This window comes from Jaculus jaculus, chromosome 3 (assembly GCF_020740685.1).
Source record: "Jaculus jaculus isolate mJacJac1 chromosome 3, mJacJac1.mat.Y.cur, whole genome shotgun sequence".
NCBI lineage: Eukaryota > Metazoa > Chordata > Mammalia > Rodentia > Dipodidae > Jaculus > Jaculus jaculus.
This window is the reverse complement of record NC_059104.1, coordinates 71,470,417-71,486,831: the sequence shown is the minus strand read 5'-3', so window position 1 is coordinate 71,486,831 and position 16,415 is coordinate 71,470,417. Positions and strand designations below refer to the sequence as shown.

General features: G+C 40.3%; 1 pseudogene; it reads right to left on the bottom strand.

Annotated features, from left to right (window-relative positions):
* Positions 1-14,051: 14,051 nt before the first annotated feature.
* Positions 14,052-14,815, bottom strand: LOC101597231 (annotated as a pseudogene).
* Between the last annotated feature and the right edge of the window lie 1,600 nt (positions 14,816-16,415).

Below are 16,415 nucleotides of genomic sequence, written 5' to 3'. Positions count from 1 at the left end.
GAAAAGTAAAAAAGTTGTAACTTTTCTCTTGCTTTTTTTTTTTTAAAGTTTATTTTCAGAGAGAGAGAGGGAGAGAGAGAGAGAAAGAAAATGGGTGCACCAGGGTCTCTAGCCACTATAAACGAACTCCAACATGCATCTGGCTTTGCATGAAAAGTGGAGGATTGAACCTTCATTGTTAGGCTTGTAGGCAAGTGCCTTAACCTCTGAGTCACCTCTCCCTTTTCTGCTTTTTATTTTGTCAGTGCTGGGGATAGATCCTAGGGTTGTGAATATGGTAGGCAAATTCTCAACCATTGTGCTACATAGTCCTATAAATCTGTTTTAAGAGAAATTGAAAGAAACTCAAGTGAAATACATTTATCTGGGCTGAGGAGATGGCTTAGTGGTTAAGGAACTTGCCTGCAAAGCTTAAGGACCCAGGCTCAATTCCCCAGGACCCATATAAGTGAGATGCACAAGGTGGCGCATGCATCTGGAGTTTGCAGTGGCAGCATGCCCTGGCGTGCCCATTCTCTCTCTCTCTCAAAAAAAAAAAAAAATGAATAAAGAAAATATTTTAAAAATAATAATTAAAAAAAGAAATGCATTTATCTGAAAAATAATTTATCCTTGTTTCTTTTCACTTTGGTACCTTCTTCACCATGCATTGTACTCTAAACCAGCTGGAGAGTCAGATGACAGATGCAGCCTGACTCCCAGGAATTTGCTTGCCTGTGACCCACACAGCTGCAGCAGAAAATGCTTGCAGCTTCTGGCATGGGGGCAACTTCACTCCTCTCCCCAAGGCAGAAATGGATGTCCAGAGGCTATCTGGACCTGTGTTACTCCCACCATGGAGAGGACAATGCTGTCCTGTTCTACTGTTTACACAGTACTACTTAAACACAGCCAAGCTCCTGCTGTCATCCATTTAAGTGGACATGTTAACACAGCCCACATAACCATGAGGGGATGTAAGGGCAAAAGTAATCACCTTAGGTTAGGATTATTCTAGTCAGTAGAGAAACTCCTTCTCAAATCCAGCTCCTAGGAAGCAGGCCTTGTCCTTCCTACATCCACAAGAAGCCTACAAAGTCTACCCCCTGCTCTCACTCTGCACTGTAGGGTAGCCAACCATTGAGGCACAAAGAAGTCTTCCTTCTCTCCTAAGACATCTCTTTCTCTCCTCTTTCCGTCTTTCTCGTACACACCTATTGAGCACCTACTGAGTTCGAACAGTAACCTTAGGTGCTGGATATAACAGTTAACAAAAGTGACACAAACTGTGGAAGTTGTTTTCATATGAGAGAAGATAGAAAATAAAATGGACCATATATATAAATCAAATAGGATGGCAGTTGGTTTCAAGTACTAAGAATCATCTAGTTGTCTTTTCACACATGCTTGTCCATTTTTTAAGGAAAGAACAAACTGAGATACTAAAAGGCAACATAGTAGCGAGATGTTTTCAGAAACACAGACCTCAGTTCACCTCCCACCAAATACAAGTTTTAACATTCCTGGCTTTCTGTTCTGGGAGGACTCATCTCCAGCTCCTCCTGGGAATGAGCAGCCCAGTCCTGCTACCCAGCCACACCTCTCCAGTTCCATCTCACCTTCCACCCCTCAGGTTCGACTCATGATTTTTCTTTAGACTGGGGATACACTCTTCTCCCTAGCATTTGATCCTACCACCCCCACAGGTGTAGAACTTCTTCTCTTTACTCATTCAGGCCTTAAATTCCAGCTCTAAAGCCTGAATTTGCAAGCAAATTCAGCTCTGACCGCAAGTGACTCCCCACATGGGAAAGATTATATGTTCTATATTGTGATGGTTCATATTGATTGACAGTACGTAGAATCAATTGGGAAATTAATCTCTGTGCATGGCTGTCAGGGATTTACTAGATTAGGGTAAATGATGTGAGAAGACTCACCCTAATAGTAGGTAGGGCCATTCATGGTCTGGGGTCCTGGAATGAATAAAAAAGAAAAAGTGATCTCTCTTATTCCTGGCTATGGATTGAATGTGATTGACTGCTTATATTCCTGCTACAGTGTCTTCCCTGTCATAAAGAGCTATATTACCTCAAACTGTAAACTAAAATAAATCCTCTTCACTAAGTTGCTTTTTGTTAGTTTTTTTTTTTTTTAACAGCAAAAGAAGGAAAGTATCTAATGCAGTAATAATGTCAGAGGAGGGTTATTTGGTCAGTGATCATCTCTTCTACAAGCTAAAGACAGGATTCTAGTTTTGAAGTTAACCTGAACTACAATATGAGACCCTTTGCTGTCTTACCCGTTGGATAAATTATAATTACCACAATCTTTTGAGTGTTCTGGTTGACACTTGTTGTCAACCTTGTGGTCTAGAGAGGGTGGAATGGAGCTGCAAGACTGCTTTACAGATAGTTGTTTCCCAGGAAAAAATACTTACCAATTAGATTATCATAGATCAAACAAAATAGTAATAGCTAACATTCATTGACAAGTTCTCTTTGACAAGGACTGTTCTGAAATGTGGGCATACCCACAGAGCCTTCCCACCAGGCTGTGAGGTGAGCCCTGCCATTGTGTGCACACAGAGGTGAGAAAACTGAAGCCAGGAGTAAGAATGATAAACAATATCATGTCCTAGTGAGGACTACAGATAGATTCAATCCTCTGTCCATGCTGTCTGGACTGAAGGACCAGCACTGGGACTCTACTATGCTTTAATGTGATCTTTTATCCATCCTCCCTGGACTGAAATACTTGTACTTGATCTATGCTACAGTTTTATATGCTCCTCTGCCCATGCTGCCCAGACTGAAGAACCAGTATTGAGCACTGCTATGGTTTAATATGATCCTCTGTCCATCCTGCCTGTATAGAAGGACTCGTGATCTCTTCCATATGTGTTCCAGCCATTGCAATGCCATTGGTAGAGGTCAAAGAAATGTAGTCTCTGATTTTGGTCCTCCAACTTCCAAAACTGTAAGTTAAGCCCATTTGTCAAGGGCTTCTGTCATTTAAGAACATGGGTATTGTTGTCAAACAATTGGAATATAATGTACCACTTATAAGTTACTATGGTCATTGTGGCTTTTCCACAGATCCTCATCTGTAGATCATGGAGTTACTAGACAACTAGGATTTATATGAGAATGAGACAAGATTATATATCTAAAATTCTAGCCTATTCCTGGCCTCCAGAAGGCTATAGAGAGGGAGAGGGACTGTTGGGAGGGAAGAGTATCTGTGGGAATTAACTATAATAATGAAATATGGGAATGGACTATGGGAAAGAACTGCCTGTGAGAATATTTCTTATAGACTTTACAAATCATTTTTTCCAAGAATCTTGCTGTGACCTGCTAAATTTATGACTTATAACTTGCTCTGAAGTTAATCTTACAACCATGCAATCCACCTGTTTAATGCAATGTGACTAGGTTTCTCTGTGTTTGTATACCTTTGGCCTGGAAAGCACAGATGAGCAATATTGACACAGAAAGTTTAGAGATGATGACTGATCTTAAATTATGCTCTTGTGTAAGAACGTGCTCACAGGGACAAATACCCAAAGAGAAGAAGATGACAAAGCTGAAATAAAGACTCAGAGGTGAGAACTTAGTGCATGAAGAGGGTCAGGAGACCCCATGCTGTAGTAGCAGTGGAGTCCTGAACTTTTGTAGCACTTTGTATGCATTCACAAGGGGTAAGTGTGATGTAATGCTTAGGGGAAACATGTTATTGTGTGTAAAATATGGGAATTGGTCATGGACCTAAAGATTCAATGGTATGAGGGACTTGAAATAATAAAAGGATCAGGTCAGAGAACAATGTAGCCTTGACATTCACTTTTCCTATTTGCGCTTCTTGCTAGCATATTCAGCTCCATGAGTCAAGTTTCTGTTGCCTCTTGTTAGATGCAAATGTATGGCTCCAGGTGGTCCCCATCATGTCCTTTTTTTGTTTTACTTTAAGTTGCAGTGGAAGGAAAGTGATGTGAGGATGTAGTTGCTTTAATTTGTATCAGGATTGGGCACTAAGGATGCAGACTATAAGATAAATAGTTGACACAGATGCATCATTAATCTGAGTCTAATAAGACAGCTTCCTTAGGGAGGGAGGGAAGAAGGGGATACCTGACAAACTAGTAGAGGGAAAGAATATATAGGGTGGGAGTGTCATGGAAAATAGGAAGAATGGGGTGTGTGGGGGGGAATTACACAAAATGAAAGACTAAAGCAATTAGTACAATAGGAAACTTCCTCCTGTATACCAGTCTTCAAGATATAATCCCTAATTAATGGAGGTGGATGGTCCAGACTTAAGTGTCCAGTAGAAGGTGAAAAAAAGCATAATCCTAAAACCACTGGCTCTAGCAGGTGAATCCCAGGACCAGAAATGGATTACCTGTCCCCACGCCCCCCCCCCACCCACACACACAATAAGTTGGCCAGGGAGAAACATGAGGTTCTCAAAACAATGCAGACCATTGTCAAGCACTTGTTTACCTGCCAGATCGAAAAGGTAAGACCCTATTGTTGAAGACACTATAGGCTGCTGTCTCAGGACACCGAGAGAGCACCTGGGAACTGAGAAGAAAACCAATCCTTTTTTGGAAAACCATCATGGAACTGGAAAGTGCTATGAGAGCTACTGGGTGCTAACAGTCACCAGCAGCATGAAAAAGCAACAGACCCTGCAAGCTACACGATCAACCACCTGGACAAGAAGTACACATGTGCTGCCCTCAGATTAAACATGAGGTCAACTCAGTGGGAGAGAACTCATAACTGGTACTAGAAATCAAGTCAGAATCCCATGGACAGAAGACTCAAAAATCCACGAGAAGCCAGGCGTGGTGGTGCACACCTTTAATCCCAGCTCTCAGGAGGCAGAGGTAGGAGGATTGCCATGAGTTTGAGGCCACCCTGAGACTAGAGTGAATTCCAGGTCAGCCTAGGCTAGAGTGAGACCCTACCTCGAAAAACAAAACAAAACAAAACAAAATCCAAGAGAGAAGTCCCCATTGCTTTCTAAATAAGTAGAGTGGGCATGCACATCAAAGTGTTTCTCAAATTTCTATGCATATCTCCCTTAATCAAAGCTGCTTTCACTGTTGGCTGGAGAATCTTTTATTTTACAGAGAGCTGGAGAATACTAGGGAGATCCAAAATCCATCAATCAAGAAAATATAACTGATTGCTCACCATAAGATATGCCACCTCTACCACATTTATCATGGTCCAGGAGAAATTTAGAGAAAGCAGCAACAGGAGTATTGCTCCCAATGCTGGACTGACACCAGCTTCAGGGAAATGGCAACAAACACTTTGGTGAACACATCTAAGCAGAAAAGCAGAAGCTACAGAGAACTCAACACTAAACCAAACTGACAATAGGTATTGTTGCATAAGAGAGAGTGGAAAGATTTTTAAGAGCCACAGTGTGGATAGAAATAGCCTGAGGCACAGCAACACCCCTCCCACCACAGACTAACTGAGGTCCCTAATTACACTCCCCCTGCACTGAACACTAATAACCCTACTGAGGAGGGCCTTTAAGGAAACGGGGACCAGGGGAGGGGGGATATAAGACTATAACTGTAGTAGATAGCTTCAGGTTACTGAGATGAACTTCCAAATCAGGCGCAGTTATGGAGGAAGGCATATTTATTGAAGCTCACAGATCCAGGGGAAGTTCCATAATGGCAGTAGAAGTTGGCCCTAATTTCACAATTCTAAGCAGATAGAGAAAAAGGCACAATCCACATCCAGTACCATAAGCAAGCACACTTCAGGGACATCAAGCACTTTGCATATCTGTAGAGTGGAATTCCAAATGCACTACCACACCTTAGAGCTGGGCTCTAGGATCTGTCAGTACCACCTCCAGCCAGGTGGCTGCAGATCTAAATTACAAACTTTAATACAATCCTGAATATTGGGGGCATCCATTCAAACTACCACAATAACCTATGTAAAATATGTATATATATTTAAGAAACAACTGCTTTCCATGTGTTTCAAGTAAGCAAAAGGACTCAGTGAAGGAAAGGAGTCTGCTACAGAGTCAAGGTCTATCAAGTTGGGGGCAACAGCCAAATGTGTCTAGCATATTGCCAACCCATATTCTTGAAAGGGGACATCAAAAGTTAGGTTAAGGGAGGTATACCACAAAAGGCATTTTTGTAATTTATAATTATTTCTATTATTTTGAACTCTACAGTATAAACATATTGCATATTGGTCATTTTTCCAAAGGGCTATAGTCTTATATATAAACCTCTCCTCTGCTCCCATTCCACTGAGAGACCTCCTTAATAGGGTTGTTGGTATTCACTGTGAGGTAATGAATGTTCCAGTCAGTTTTAGTGGTGGGGGTCAGTGCCTCAGAATACGCCTTCTCACTCTGTGATTCTTACTATCTTTATCTTTCCATCTCCTCTTCACAAAGTTCCCTAAACCTTGGTTGGTGTGTTATAAGTCTCCTTTAAGTGCTGAGTTCTCTGCATCCTCTGAATTTCTGATTTGATGAGTTTTGTGTCTCGTCAGTGTCTATCACCATCTCCCTAGATTGTCAGGCTAACAGTGAGAGCAGCACTCATATTTAAATCAACACTTTCTCTGTACTGTCTCTTGGGGCCTGGTAGATGTACTAGAGATCAACCATCTCATGCTAGGCCATGGGCTATCATAGTTTTTTTCTGTCATATTGATGGATCTTGGTTTTCTCCAGTATTTTCTGTCATTTGTAAAAAGCAGATTCTCCAACCAAGAGTGAAAGTAGCATGGGTCAAAGAAGGTTAAATATAGTACTTTCAAAGACTTTGATAGGCATACTCTCTCTTCTTAGCTAAAGGACAATGGGAGTATCTCTCTAGAGTCTATGACCTTCCTATCATAGGATTCTGATTTTGTTCTCAGTGCCAGGTGTGAATTCCCTTCCACCGACCAGGCCTTATATTCAATCAGAGAACTGTTGATTACCCCCATAGCCTGTGTGCCACTACAGCACAATAAATATATCTTGCCTGGTTGGTTGATTGCATAGCTTGCAGGATCTCCTGCTCGTTTGTACTATTGGTGACCATTATGCTCCAGAACACTTTCCAGCACTATGAGGGCTAGCCATCAGGGAGGTGGCTTCCTTCTCAGTTCCAGCATGATACTTCATTATCCTGTGGTCACAGCTTGTGGTATCTTTAGCAATAGAGTCTTATCATTTAGCTTTGGTAATAGCCTGCATTGTTTGGGGGATGTTATGGGACTCCCTCACCAACAGTTCACTGTGGGGGTGGGTGACCCAATTCTAGTACTAGGATTTACCAGCCATTGCCAATAGTTTGGGAGTTAAGCTTTCTTCACCCCTACAGGACACTTCTGCCTGGAAAATTCACCCCTCCCCATTTATTATAAGTCATATCTTTTAATTAGATAACCATATGGAAGGTTTCTATGGTACTGATTCATGCTGTCTTTAGTTTTATGTGATTTTCCCCCCTTCATTACCCGTGTCCCCACCTGGTCTTTCCACCCCCTGTATTCTGTCCCACTACTTGCTTGCCAAGTATCTCCTCTTTTTTTAAAAAAAATTTTGTTCATTTTTATTTGTTTATTTGAGAGTGATAGAAAGAGGCAGACAGAGAGAGAGAGAGAAAGAGAGAGAGAGAGAGAATGGGTACACCAGGGCCTCCAGCCACTGCAAATGAACTCCAGACGTGTGCGCCCCTTTGTGCATCTGGCTAACGTGGGTCCTGGGGAATCGAGCCTTGAACAGGGGTCCTTAGGCTTCACAGGCAAGCGCTTAACTGCTAAGCCATCTCTCCAGCCCAGTATCTCCTCTTTTTATCCCTTCCTGTTTTCATTCCTTCCCAGCCTCCTTCTAGTTTCTTGCCAGTACTATAATGCTTAATAAAACTTTCAAAACAGCTCAAACTGTTCCATGTTAGGAGTCACATATGAGAGAGAACATTTAGCATTTGTGTTTCTGAGCCTGTGTGACCTTCCTTGGTATGTTTTTTTTTTTTCAATGGATTTTTTTCAATCCATTTTCCTGAAAATTTCATTATTCAAATAATTACCACTGAGTAGAACTTCATTGTGTTTATGTACCACATTTTCATTATTCATTCATCTATTGATAGGCATGTGGCCTGCTTCCAATTTTTACTTATTGTGAATAGAGCAGCAACAAACATGGCTGAACAAGTATCTCTGTAGTAAAGAATAGAGTCTTTAGGGTACATGCCCAGGAGTGGTATAGCTGGATCAAATATTAGAGCTATTTTTAAACTTTTTTTTTCAAGGTAGGGTCTGCTGTAGCTCAGACTGACCTGGAATACACAATGTAGTTTCAGAGCAGCCTCAAACTGTCACCAATCCTCCTACCTGTACCTCCCGAATGCTGGGATTAAAGGTATGTGCCACCATGCCCAGCTTTCTAATATCAAAGTTTTGAGAAATCTCCATACTGATTTCTATAATGGCTGTACAAGTTTGCATTTCCACTAACAGTAGCTCAGCTCACTCTCAAGTTCATCTTTCCCCACACTCTCATCAGCATTTGTTTTCATTTTATTTAAAAATATATTTTGTCAGGACATGGTGGCACACACCTTTAATCCCAGCACTCAGGAGGCAGAGGTAGAAGAGTTATCGTGAGTTAGCCACCCTGAGGTAAATAGTGAATTCTATGTCAGTCTTGGCTAAAGCAAGACCCTACCTTGAAAAACAAACAAACAAATAAAAAAAGTATTTATATGGAAGAGCCTTTTGCCACTGCAAACTCCATACACACGTTCCACTTTGTATGCATGTGCAAACTTGTGCACTTGTATCATCTTGTGCATCTGGTTTGCATGGGACCTGGAGAGTCAGACATGGGTCCGTAGGCTTCGCAGGCAAGTGTCTTAACTTCTAAGCCATCTCTCTAGCTCCATCATTTGATATTTTGATGACAGCCATTCTGACTGGGGTGAGATGGAATCTCAAAGTCATGTTAACTTGCATCTACCTGATGGCTAAAGATGTTGAACATCTTTTTAGGTGTTTATTGGCCATTTGTATTTTGTCTTTGAGAATTTTCTGTTCAGTTTCCTGCCTTATTTTTGAGGGGGTTACTAGTTTTTTTATTGCACAGATTTTGAGTTCTTTGTATATTCTAGATATTAAATCTCTGTTGGATGTACAGTGGTGGTTTTCTCCCATTGTGTAGGTTATCTATTGACTCTGTTGATGGTTTGTTTTTCTATATAGTAGCTTTTAACTTTTGTGATATTCCAATAATTGTTTGTATAATTTTCTGGGGACTAGGGTTTTATTCAGAAAGTCTTTCTTTAGTAGTTGCCCTATTGTTTTTGTTTTAGTTGTTTCAGAGTTTCTGGTCTTATATTGAGGTCCTTGATCCATTTGGAGTTGATTTTTGTGCCGGCTGAGAGAAGTGGGTCTATATTCATTCTTTTGTGTGTGGTTATCCAATTTCTCCAGCACCATTTGTTGAAGATGAGGTCTTGTCTCCATTGTGTGTTTTTGGCCCCTTTGTCAAAGGTCTGGTAGCTGTAGTTACTAGAACCTAAACATGGATCTATTGTATTCCATTGATCTATGTGATTTTGTGTCAGTACCATGCTGTTTTTATTACTATAGCTGTGTAGTATATCTTGAAATAAGTTATGGTGATACCACCAGAGGTATTCCTTTTGCTGAAGATATTTTTGCTGTTCATGGGCTTTTGTGGTTCTGTATGAATTTTGAGATTATTCTTTTCTAACTTTGAAGAATTTCCTGAAATTTTGGTTAGAATTGCATTGAGTCTGTATATTGCTCTAGGTAGGATGGCCATTTTTACAATATTACTTCTTCTCATCTATAAGCATGGGAGGTCTTTCCATTTTCCTGCATCTTTCTTAGTTTATTTCATTAGGTGTTTTTTTTTGGGGGGGGGTTGAGATAGGGTGTCACTCTGGTCAGGCTGACCTGGAATTAATTATGTAGTCTCAGGGTGGCCTCAAACTCACAACAATCCTCTTGCCTCTGCCTCCTAACTGCTGGGATTAAAGGTGTGTGCCACTGCACCCAGCAGTGTTTTTTTTAAAAGAGAAATATTTTTAATATTTATTTATTTGAGAGAGAAAGAGGGAGATAAAAGAGAGAGAGAGAGAGAGAGAGAGGGAGAATGAGTGCATCACAGCTTCCAGCCACTGCAAACGAACTCCAGATGCATTTGTCCCTTTGTGCATCTGGCTTACATGGGGCCTGGGGAAGTGAACCTGTATCCTTTAGGCTTTGCAGGCAAGTGCCTTAACTGCTAAGCCATGTCTTCAGTCCTCATTAGTGTTTTTATGTTTTCACTACATAGATCTTTCACTTCTCAATTAAGGACATTCCAAGATCTTTGAATTTTTGTGGCTATTGTAAATGGGTCTACTTCCCCAATTTATATTTCTTTCTCTGTATGTTTGTCATTGGTATATATAGAGATTAATGATTTTTGTGTGTTGATCCTGCCACTTTTCTGAAAGCATTGATCACCTGTAGGAGGGTTTTCTGTTTTTGGTGGAATCTTTTGGGTCATTTATTTATAGATTCATATCATTTGCAAATTGAGCTAGTTTTAGTTCTTTCTTTCAAATTTGTATCCCTTTTATTTCTTTTTCATGTCTTATCACTTGAGTTAAGGCTTCAAGTACTATGATGAAGAGCAGTGGTGAGATGGTGAGCAGTGGTGTCTTGTTCCAAACCTCAAAGGAAATCTTCAAGTTTTTCCCCATTTAGTATAATATGGGTTTTAAGTCTGTTATATATATATCCCTTTTTATATTGAGCTATGACCCCTCCATCCCTAGTATCTCCAATACTTTGATCATGAAGGAATATTGTGTTTTATCAAAGTCCTTTCTGTATCTATTGAAATGATTATCTGGTTCCTGTCTTTAAGTCTATTTATGTGATGTCTTACAATAATTCCTGTATCAATATGCCTGGGATGAAACTTACTTTTATGAGATAGATGATAGTTTTGATGTATTCTTGGATCAATTTGTAAGGATTTTATTGAAAATTTTTGTGTCTACATTAATCATGGCTATTGGTTGATAACTTTCTTTTGTTGTCTCTGGTTTTGGTATTAGTGTAATTCTGGCTTAATGGAAGGAGTCAGGGAGCATTCTCTTATTTTCAATTGTGTGAAATAATGAGAAAATATGGCTTTAGCTCTTAAATGAAGGCTTGGTAGAATTCAGCAGTGAATCTGTTTGGACCTGGACTTTCATTTTTTGTTGGGAGGTTTTTAATTACTTTTAAATCTCATTAGATGTTATAGCTCCTTTCAGGTAATATATCTCCTCTGGCTTTAGTAGGTGATAGGAATCAAATAACTCATCCATTTCTTCTGGATTTCTCAATTTTGTACAATATAGATTTTTTAAATATGGTCTGAGGATTCTCTCAATTTCACTGGCATCTGTTGTAATATCTCATTTTCCAGCTCTGATCTTGTTGATTGGTCTTCTCTCTCCTTCTTTTCTTTTCTATCAATATTTATTATTTGCAAGGAATGAGAGAGTGAAAGCAAGAGCGAGTGAGAGAGAGAGAGAATGAATGGGCATGCCAGTCACTTGCCACTAGAAATGAACTCCAGTTGTCTGCACCAATTTGGGCAAATGGCTTTACTTGGGTACTGGGGAATTGAACCTGTGCCATGCGGCTTTTCAAGAAAGTGTCTTAAACCACCAAGTAATCTCTCCAGCCCTCTTTTTTTTCAAAAAAATATTTATTTATGAGAGAGAGAGAGAAAGAAAGAGAGAGAGAGAGAGAGAGGTAGGTAGAGAGAGAATGGGCATGGTAGGGCCTCTAGCCACTGTAAATGAATTCCAGACATGTATATCATCTGGCTTATGTGGGTACTGGGGAGTCAAACCTGTGTCCTTTGGCTTTGCTGGCAAGCACCTTAACCACTAAGCCATCTCTCCAGCCCCATTCATTTTTTCTTTTGAATTTGGCCAGGGATTTATCAATCTTGTTTATTTTTCCTAAAAACTATCTCTTTGATTCACCATTTTTGTTTTCTTCATTTCCAATTCATTGATTTCTGCATTGATTTTTATTATTTCCTTCCATCTGGTATTTGTGGGTTTAAATGTTTCTTGTTTTTGCAAAGCCTTCAGATGAATAGATGTTATTATTTGAGATCTGTTAGATTTTATAATTGGTGCTATAAAATTCCCCATTAGGACTGCCTTTATTGTGTCAAATTTAAGTTTTAGTATGTTGTGTTTTCATTGTCATTCAGTTTTAATTTTTTTTTTTATTTCTTCCAACAACCCATTCATTATTTAAGAATGAATTGTCAAGTCTGTGAGAGTTTGTGTATTTTCTGTTGTTTGACTTGTTGATTTCTAGCTTTATTGTATTATGGTCCAATATAATATAAGAAGTTATATCTATTTTCCTAAATTTGTGAAGATTTGCTTTATGTCTTAATATATGATTAATTTTATAGAAGGTTCCATGAGCTTCTAAGAAGAACATTTTTTCTGTAAAGTTTGGGTGTAATGTTCTGTAGATGTCTATTAGGTACATTATATCTATGGTGTAGTTTAGCTCCAATATTTCTCTGTTTATTTTCTTTTTAGATGATCTGTCTACTGGCAAGAGTGGGGTATAAAAGTCTCCTACTATTATTGTGTTGTTATTTATTTCTGGTTTAATGTCTAGTAAATTTTGCTTTATGAAATATGATGCATGTGTTTGGTGCATATACTTTCATGCTTGTAAAAGTCTCTTATTGAATTGTTCCATTAGTGAATATAAAGAGAAGGCCTTTCTTATTGCTTTTAAAAGATTTTGGTTTAAAATCTTTTTGTTAGATATTAGTAGAGCCACACCTGCTTGTTTTATATTTCCATTTGCTTTACCCTAAGGTGATGTCTATGTTTAATGGTAAGATGGGTTTCCTATAGATGCAAATGGATGAATCCAGTTTTCTTTTTTTTATTGCACATCACTCCTTTATTACATTAATCTGGAAAAGATTTAGTAGTTATGCCCAAAATGAGAACTGAGCCCATGTAGCAGGACCAAGTAACTGGAACATGATTCAGAAATGAGACATGGTGAAATACACACACTTAGACATGATCAAGGGGCATTTCATTTCACTTCCACAAAGCAAGGCAGAGGAGGGCTTCTAAGACGCAGGAGTGCCTCTGCCCCGCCTCTTCAAGGCCACAGAGCTTAATCCATTTTGGTATGAGGAATGGCTTATTTTCATTACCACATGGGACTATTTAACCACCACTAGACACCCCAGAAGGGTTTTTGTGTGGCATTATTTATAGATGTGTGTATATATGTATATATTTTCTTTTTTTTTTTTTTTGAGGTAGGGTCTCACTCTGGTCCAGGCTGACCTGGAATTAACTCTGTCATCTCAGGGTGGCCTTGAACTCATGGCGATCCTCCATCCTCCTACCTCTGCCTCCCAAGTGCTGGGATTAAAGGCGTGTGCCACCACGCCTGGCTGTATATATTTTCTTAAACTAAAGTAATGCATGGACTTAGTTCAAGATTGATCCAAATGTTCTGGGGCCAGGAAGGAAATAGTTGTTTTCTTAAAATCACCATGCAGGCTACATTCATATTCCACTGGAATGACTAAAGCCCCCAGACCTTACTGTAGAAGAATGCAGAACAAGCTCTAGGAACAAAAATGGATTGTGGCTTCTCGTTGGTCATGCCTCAGCATGGCTCCTCCCTGACCAACTTCCCAGGCAGGTCCTTAGCAAACAAAGCACTAGAAGAACTAGAACCACTCCCTCAACTCTCCTGGGTAAGAGGAGCATTGCCTGGGCTTGGACCAAGGACCTGCAGCCCAGAGGTGCTATTCTGACTAGATTCTATGAAGGGAGTGGGTGCAGGAGACAAAGTACCAAGATGGAAATGGAAGCCACCAGTCCCCATCTGCAGCTACAACTTAAGATTCTAAAGATGAGGACAGTGTGACAGGTGTCAGGGAGAGGGGCATGGGGCATGGGGGCAGGGGAGTGTTCCTTAGGGTCATAGTAGACCAGCTGGCCTTCACTTCTTGGCCTTGCCCTGGGAAGCCACAGCTTCCATGGCTTTATACACAGTCTCTTCATCCCCAGGAACTGCATGGGCTTGATGGGCTTCAAGTTCTTGTCTAGTTCATAGACAATGGGAATTCCAGTTGGCAGGTTCAGCTCCATGATGGCCTCTTCAGAGAGACCCTCCAATGCTTGACCATGCCCCGACGGCTGTTGCCATGGACTATGATCAGGACTCTTTTCCCCTAATTGATCTGGGGCACAATTTCTTCATTCCAGAAAGGCAGTGTTCTGGCAACTGTGTCCTTTCAGACTCTTGCGGGAGGGTAGCTGGTCCTCAGTAAGGTTTGCATACCTGTGATCCTTACCGACATCGCTGTAGAAGGGATGGTCGGCTCCATCGGTGGTGGTGGGACATCATAGGAGCACCTCCAGATCTTTACCTGGTCCTCACGATGCTTGGCAGCAGTTTCTGCTTCATAGAGACCAGTCAAACCCCCATAATGCCGCTCACTGAGGCGCCAAGTCCTCGCTACTGGCAGCCACATCTGGTCAATGGCATCCAGCACTGTCCAAAGAGTTCAGATTGCTCTTTTCTGCACTGAGGTAAAGCAGATGTCAAATTCATAGCCAGCATCTCGCAGCGCCTTTCTTCCCGCGCTTGGCCTCCTCGTGGCCTGCAGAGCTCAGGTCCGCATCATACCAGCCACTGAAGCGGTTCTCCAGGTTCCAGGCACTCTCACCGTGCCGGATCAGCACCAGCTTGTAGGTGGCCATGGCAGAAGGTTAAGGATGCAGCGGCAACTGGGACTCGCCAAGATTCTGGGGGCAGCCCAACTCCTCTCCCCCTAATTCCCTGCCCTGCCAGCCTGAACCCAGTTTTCTAATCCATCCTCTTAACCCTTGTCTTTTGATCAAGGGATTGAGTTCATTGACGTTGAGTGTTATAATTGAGAGATGTGAGTTTATCCCTGTCAAATTGAAGACTTTATGGAGCTTGGTGTGTCTTTGCTCTTCATATGCTTTCATATTTGTTCTAGTTTTAATTATTGTATTTTTCCCTCCTGCAGCCTTTTGTGCATGTTTGTTCATCTCTTCTGCATAGAGTATTCCATGCAGTATTCTTTGTCAGCCCGAATTAATGCTCCTATATTCACAAAGCTTGCTTTTTACCATGGAAATTTTCTCTTTCTTGTTCTAGTAGAGGGATAATTTGGCTGACTATGGTAATTTGGTTGGCAGCCATAGTCCTTTAAAATTTGAAATACTCCATTCCAAGCCCTCTGGATCTCAGAGTTTCCACTGAACAAATAGATTTTTGCACTGTTTTTCTCTTGCAGCTTTTTGTACTCTCTCTCTCTCTTTTGTATTTAATGGTTTAACTATAATGTGATATGGGGAATTTCTTCTCTGGTTCTATTTATGTGGTCTTTTGTGTATTTCCTATACCTGGATGGGTCTCTCTTGCAAGATTAGAAAATTTTCTTCAACTATTTTATTGAAGATATTCTCTATGACTTTCACCTGCAGTTCTTTCCTTTCTTGTATGCCCATACTCCAAATTAGGGTCTCCCATATTTCCCTCATGTTCTGTTTGTACTTAAAAACAACTAGTCTTTGCTTTTGAATTCCTGGTATATTTCTTCTGTTTTGTCTTTGAGCTCTAGTACTCTGTCCTCTACACGATCCATTCTGCTGGTGAAGCTTTCTTGGAAGCTTTTTAAATAAGATATTTCATTTTGGTTTTCTATTATGTTTTTCTGCAGCATCTCTATGTCTTTATTGAATTCCATTTTCATTTCTTGGTTTGATTTTCTTATTGCCTCTTGGAATTCATTCCTGCATTTGATCATGTCCTCATTGAGTTTTTCCCACTGATCATTAAGTTTATTTTTTTGTTGATTCTCATTATCATTCAGGGATCTATTCAGTACTTTTTGTTGATTTTCTTTCTGCCATTTGTTTATAGCCTTTTTAAGTTTATCATTTTATTTTAGAGAGCGCTAGAGAGAGAAAGAGAGAATTGGTGCACTAGGGCCTCAGCCAGTGAAATTAACTCCATATGCTTTTGCCACATAGGGGGCATGTGCGACCTTGCACTTGCCTCACTTTGTGTATCTGGCTTATGTGAGATTTGGAGAGTGGAACATGGGTTCTTACTTTGCAGGTAAGCATCTTAAATGCTAAGCATCTCTCCAACCCTCAGTTTATTATTAAAAATATGCTTATCATAATTTCATTTTGGAATTTTATGTCTGGAGTTTCCTCCAAGTTTCCATGGGAGCCTTCCACTAATAGGCAGTTTTGGTGGGGATATCTTGCCTTCATGTCTTGAATTATTTGTTTTGCATTTGGGTTGGAACATCTTAAGACAGTC